General features: G+C 43.0%; 1 protein-coding gene across 1 annotated transcript in view; it reads left to right on the forward strand.

Moving 5' to 3' along the window:
- Nucleotides 1–5,724, forward strand: part of Cnksr3 (CNKSR family member 3) — a 107,213-nt gene extending 101,489 nt beyond the window's left edge. The window contains exon 14 of the transcript XR_008221174.1: nt 4,057–5,724. The gene's annotated coding sequence lies outside the window, so the exon portion shown is untranslated. The remainder of the gene's footprint in view (nt 1–4,056) is intronic.
- The last annotated feature ends 276 nt before the right edge of the window (nt 5,725–6,000 follow it).

The following is a 6,000-nucleotide window of genomic DNA, read 5'->3' on the forward strand; positions in this document are numbered from 1 at the left end:
CTAAAAGTCCTCTGTGTGTCGGCATAAAAAAAAAAAAAATGACGTCACGGACTCAGATGGTTGTGAACGGGATTTGCAATGAAATGAGTATTTAGAAGGCAACCAAAAGTTGTGCTGTGTGTGTGTGGGGGGGGGCTAAGTCTTTATTGTGAAGGACCCGGTCTGCTGGCAGCTTCTTGCAGCATTCATGACCCCAACCTGGTAAATACAAGGAGACTGGCCATTAACATGTCCGCTTAGAAAGATTGCCCCTAGGGGGCAGCACCACCCATTTCAGAGCAAATGCTTTGAAGGAAGTCCTGTGTTGTTATTTAGTGCCTCAGTCGATGTATTTGTCCCACTTTCTGTCTGCTGTTTTCTGTTCACTTCTTTCTCGATCCAAACTGAAGTCCTATCACCTATTGTGTGGGCCTTTGTTTTGTTTTTATTCCCCCCCCAAAAAAACAATGCATTTAAACACCTCCAATTTTCATTCCCACCATCTTCCAAAACCCCTATGATCTATTTTACATAAACACAATTTACATAGACACACCCAAGAGTCTTGAGGAAGTACATATCTTCATTTAAAGTTCTAATATTGCCAGCCATGGAGGAACCTCTTGCGGCCTTTTGCCAGCCCAGGGTGCATTAGGAAGAGATGGGGGCCTTGCTTAGATGTCCCAGGGTGCATTAGGAAGAGATGGGGGCCTTGCTTAGATGTCCCAGGGTGCATTAGGAAGAGATGGGGGCCTTGCTTAGATGTCCCAGGGTGCATTAGGAAGAGACGGCGGCCTTGCTCAGATGTTCTCACCTGCTGTGCATGTGTTTAAATAGCACAGATAACTGGTTCATATTCTCTCCTAGCCTGTTAAAAAACAAATGGCCTCTTTCCTTCGGGGTGAGGTGAACCCAAGCCATTTCCTTGGAGATTGTATGTGAGTGACCATCTTAAAAGAAATTCTTATACTTCTGGTACAGCCACCCTCTGGCTTGACCAATGGTTTGGGTATTCACTTTGGAGGTTACTCCATGTCTTAGTCAGGCTGGGCTTTGCCATAACCAAATATAGAATCGGACGTCAAGGCCAAAGTGCTGACTGATTCAGTTCTGGTTTGCACACAGCTATCTTGGGGATGGGTGGGTGGGTAGGAAGGGAGTGAGAGGAGAGAGAGCAAGAAGAAAGGAGGGAGTGGGCACGGGAGAGGAGAGGAGACAGAAGAAAGGAGTGAGGAGAGAGAGCAAGAGGAGGAAGGAGAAGAGAGGAGAGAAAAGAGCATATACCAACCTTCTTTCAAGGGTACTTTTAAGGGCTTACCTCCTCAAAGCCTCGCCTCCTGGCATGTTCCTAATGTGGCTTAATGCTTCAGTGCAGGAAGTTTGGGAGGGGACGTGGGGACGTTCTACCATGTATTTCATACTTAGCAGCTAGAAGAGGAACATTTTAACATCTTTTTAATGGAAGATTGGCTTGCAGAGTACCCTAAACCTGACCTTTCCAATGTACCTTCAAGGACATGTAAGGCCTTCTGTGATGAACCAGGGCTAGAAGAATCCAGCAGAGGTTTGGTGACCTATAGGGGCTTATAAAATGGATTCTATAACTTGTATTTTAGGTTATGGAGTTTGTCCATCTTCTTTCTTAGAAATTGTATTATCTGGAAAGGTTTCATTTTCTGTTTTACAGGGGTTCTATTTATTTGGGTTTAGAAGTATTTTTAGAAGTGGGCTGACGTCACAAAAGAATGCTTAGTGTGAAACTTAATGGAAGTAAAGGAAAAAATGATTTAAGTCACATAGAAGTTTTGCCAGAGGGCCTTGTTTTTCTCTAATTTTAGGCAATGTAATCTATCCTGATTTCTGTTGCTCTATATTTCTCTATCCCTATAGAGGAAAAACTTTTCTGCTACATTCTTTCTCAAATAATGACCAATGGCTTACCTACTTGGAGAACAGAGATTAAATTCTGTTTGGACCTAGCAAAATAATGCCACATATGCAAGAGGCTACATACCATGTAGTCTTTGAAAACCTTTGGGGCTCTCTGTCAGGATACACGCGCGTGGTGCAGGTCTCCTGAGGTCTCGGATTCAGGCTGTGCCCTGATATGCCTGTGCATTTTCTAAAAGGTCATGGCTCTGTTTCTGAAGCTCGTCTTTTGAATGGATCCTGCTGCTGGCGGATGACTGATCTCATGGATGAGAACATGAGAGGTGATGTGTGATGGAAAGTGGGTGCCAATCCGACATTCTTGTTCTGCTTTGGGGAAGGCAGCATCCAAGCAGCACCTCAGGCTTGTTTTGAGGGAGTCCTCTTCCCTGAGTGTCATGTTTCTTTGAAAAGTTGTGGAACTGAAGTCACGGGAGAAGATTGGAAAAGAGACATTAAGAGATTTTACAAAGCAGGGAAAGACAGTAAGCCCTGACGTCTTGGGGCGGTGAGAACCTCACCCCCTCTCCTCCCAGGCTCTCTCTTTCCCTCTCCCTACCTCCCTCCTTGCCTCTCTCCCTCTCTCCCTCCCTTCTTCTCCCCCCCCCCAGATAAGTACAGATGTTCTTATGAAGGATTGCTATAAAGGAGAAAAAAAATATCAGGAGAAAAATACTTAAAAGGAGAGGAGGAATGTCATTCTACCGAGTAGATGTGTTAAATGGATTTATAATTTAACGTTACTATTTCTTCGCCATTTTGACATATCTTGGTTGGAACATTTTGATGATTAAGAAGTATCAAAGCTTTACAATTAAGTTTAATATAAAGCAATATTGTCTGTGAAGTGAGAAATTGTTCTTTTCATTTCGTGAATGTCAGGCTCTGTTTAAGAACTGCATTCCATTTTTCCCAAGTGAGGTTGTGCCAGGATAAGAGAGGAGGGGCTTGGGAAATTAGCATGGATGTAGAAAGCTTTGACTTTTGGAAATTGGCATCAGGGAACCAGAAATAGTTGAGGAATTGGCTTTTGAAGTCAGACAGTCCATCTCATGCCACTCACAGACCTTGGTCTTGAAGCTGGTTGTTTATCTCTGTCCTGCAGTTACCTACAATGTGGAAGTGATTCTAGAGTCTACAGCCTGAGCTGCCTTTGGTCACGTGACAGCGCGTAAGGGCCTTTGTCAGGAGCATCTAGATGCTGACTCTTGTCTTGTGGTAACAGCAGTGTTTTTTCATCTCAGCCTCTAGTAAATGAAGCATTCAGGGCCAGCCAACAGGGAATTACTCACCGTTTTGTCTCTAACCCACAAAATAATACCCTTGTCCACTGCCGTGGAGTCTGTGGCTTGGCTGTGTGGTTGTCCCTGGTACATATCTTTGTCACTCAGATGCTTGGCTGAGTCAGAGCCCAAGAAAGGATGAGCGTCTATGATTGGACACACTCTGAACACTGGAGTTCTGTTTGAACCATGGGCTTGGCTTATCCTCAGTTTATCTCCCCTGCCTGCCAAATTCCTTCATCAGTTATAGATGAAAACAAAAGAAATCTGAGCCTGGTTCCCAGTCCTGGAGGCTGTTACCACTTCGCTACTCCCCTCTGTCTTACAGTGATACCCCAAACTCATTTTTATGTTTTGTTAAAAAAAGGAATAATGTGGAAAGGCAAAAGGGAAAAGAAACCATGAAGCCGATAAAGGAAGTGAAGAATGGCTATTGGTCTGTGCTCTTTTGTTTGGTTTGCTAATCACTGTGTGCTGGTCAAGAATCTGGGCATGCGCAGTTTCAGCTAGTGCAGATGCTGAGGTCCCCCTGTTGACTCTGGAAGGGCTTTTGTAAATGGTGACTGCCTATAAATCAGTTTAACTGCCTGTGCCACTGGATTGGGGCAGGGCTGTGGCCATACTTTTTATATGGTAACTTTTTCTGTTCCTTCCTTGCTAGAGGGTTTCATTTGTGCCCCGTCACCTGTTAGGCAGAACCAGATGACTTGGTATGTATTTGACCATATTTCGCAGGTACAACCCACAGTTTAAACAATGCAGCCTAATAAATTACAAATGCCCCAAGACAGAAATAATATTTATTTTATTTTATTTTTTTTTCTCCCCAGCAAAACTCAAGCCTGTTCTTCGTTCTGTATTCCAGGTGCACTTTATACTGATCATTTCCATGGACTCTTTACCTCCACTGGACCCCTGGTGAGGAACCCCCAGGTCTGATCTTGCTAGTTTCCGGATTTGCCACTGTTAATCTCTACTAACCAGGGAAGGCAAGGGTGGCATTATGACACCGCTTGCTTCGATGTGCTCTGTGCTTATGGACATGTCAAAAAGCAGCAAGAGTCAACTGATATTTCTGCCGGTGGCCATGTCAGAGGAGCAGCAGGTGGCAATTGAAGTTCAAGGTGTCAGCCCACCAGGAGGAAACTCTCTGATGGGTCAGCCTGAGACGGGCAAGGCCCTGAGACCACAGACCACAGAGTGTCTTTTGCTTCTGCTGTTTGTCCCTGCCAATTTCCTCTGGTATCCGGCATGGTGTGAATGAGTGTGGGGAGATCCCCACTGCCTGTAATGTAGTGTGTTTAGCTCATGGAAACAGCCTGTTCAACTGGGCATTATCTGTGGATTGTCATAAAGATGGTTCCCTAAGCTTACTGCCTAATTGATAATAATAATGATAGCTTATACAGAGTTTTGGTGAATCAAAGTAAAACAAGGAGGTGTCATACAGCTAGAACCCATGAGTTTCTATTGAGGAGCTGTATAGATTGTGGCTTACTTAAGTTAATGATTAAGAGAAACAATTGAGTCCCAGTAGCCCAGCTGGCTTAAATTCTTTTAATCTTAATGTTGGGAGATGTGTTCACAGGTTACAGAGTGCATAATAGCTGAAACAAAGCTTTGAAAATAACTTAAAGTTAGACTAAGATGTTTTTGTCAAATAGCTCTGAGGTGAAAAGCCCAAGAAGATAATCTAAAGTTTTAGAAAGGCACAGAGTTGAGTGAGGAACTCATTAAGGTCAGGAAACAAGAACAAAGCAGTCCAATTATTACTAGCTGACACATTTTTCTTGCTAGGATTGGTTGATAACCAAAGGTGATGAATAATTCCTTATACCCATTTCTGCCCTCAGTCTCCTGATATAAAAAGAACTATTGATGAGTGGGTATGTACCCTAAAGATTTAAAGTAGAGCTGATTGATTCTTTTTCATATATAAAAGTTTAGGTTTGTGATTCCTTATAAGATTACCTTTCAAGGTAAGTAATAAAGTAATTGGCCCTTTCTTTGTAGCTGCAAAATGCAGCCTGCCAGAAAAAGATCAGACCAAGAAGAATACCTTGCTTGCATGCATGGTTAATCTATACAACAAGTTGCTTGGGTATGGATATATGTGGGTTCTTAGGATAATTTGGTTTTCACCCATAATATATAAAATGTTTAATCATGTAAGGGATATGGAAACATGCTGTTTTTACTGTTTATTTTATATTCGTTGTAATCATTCACTTGAAAAACAGAATGTAACCACACTGTAATTTTCATATTGCCTGAAAGATTTTGCTGGGGCTAAATAAGCTGTAAGGGAAAAAATAGAGATAGAGTTAGAGAGAGTTAAAATGAGTTAGAAGGAAAACATCTGGAATGAGAGAAGGGATAGAGAATGCAAAGGAAGAATAAAGAAAAGGTTTGAAGGAAACCGTCAAGAGAGTATGCAAGTGTCTATTTCCCTAACCTCCCTCAGATAGAAAAGTCTTAGTTATATGCCAACACCATGGATTCATTTCGAGCCCTGGGCTATCTGGAGGCTGGTCTCCCAGGCAACAATACATTTAGATCAGAAATTAGAAGGACTTTTTTTTTTTTTTTTTTTTTTTGGTTTTTCGAGACAGGGTTTCTCTGTGTAACTTTGCGCCTCTCCTGGAACTCACTTGGTAGCCCAGGCTGGCCTCGAACTCACAGAGATCCACCTGGCTCTGCCTCCCGAGTGCTGGGATTAAAGGCGTGCGCCACCACCGCCCGGCTAGAAGGACTTTTAAGAAGGAACTAAAGCCGAGACCTTCCAAGGCTTAACTTTCCCTTTTACTCC

The sequence above is a fragment of the Peromyscus californicus genome, unplaced genomic scaffold, assembly GCF_007827085.1.
Source record: "Peromyscus californicus insignis strain IS unplaced genomic scaffold, ASM782708v3 Scaffold_22__1_contigs__length_63687245, whole genome shotgun sequence".
In the NCBI taxonomy this organism is placed as follows: domain Eukaryota; kingdom Metazoa; phylum Chordata; class Mammalia; order Rodentia; family Cricetidae; genus Peromyscus; species Peromyscus californicus.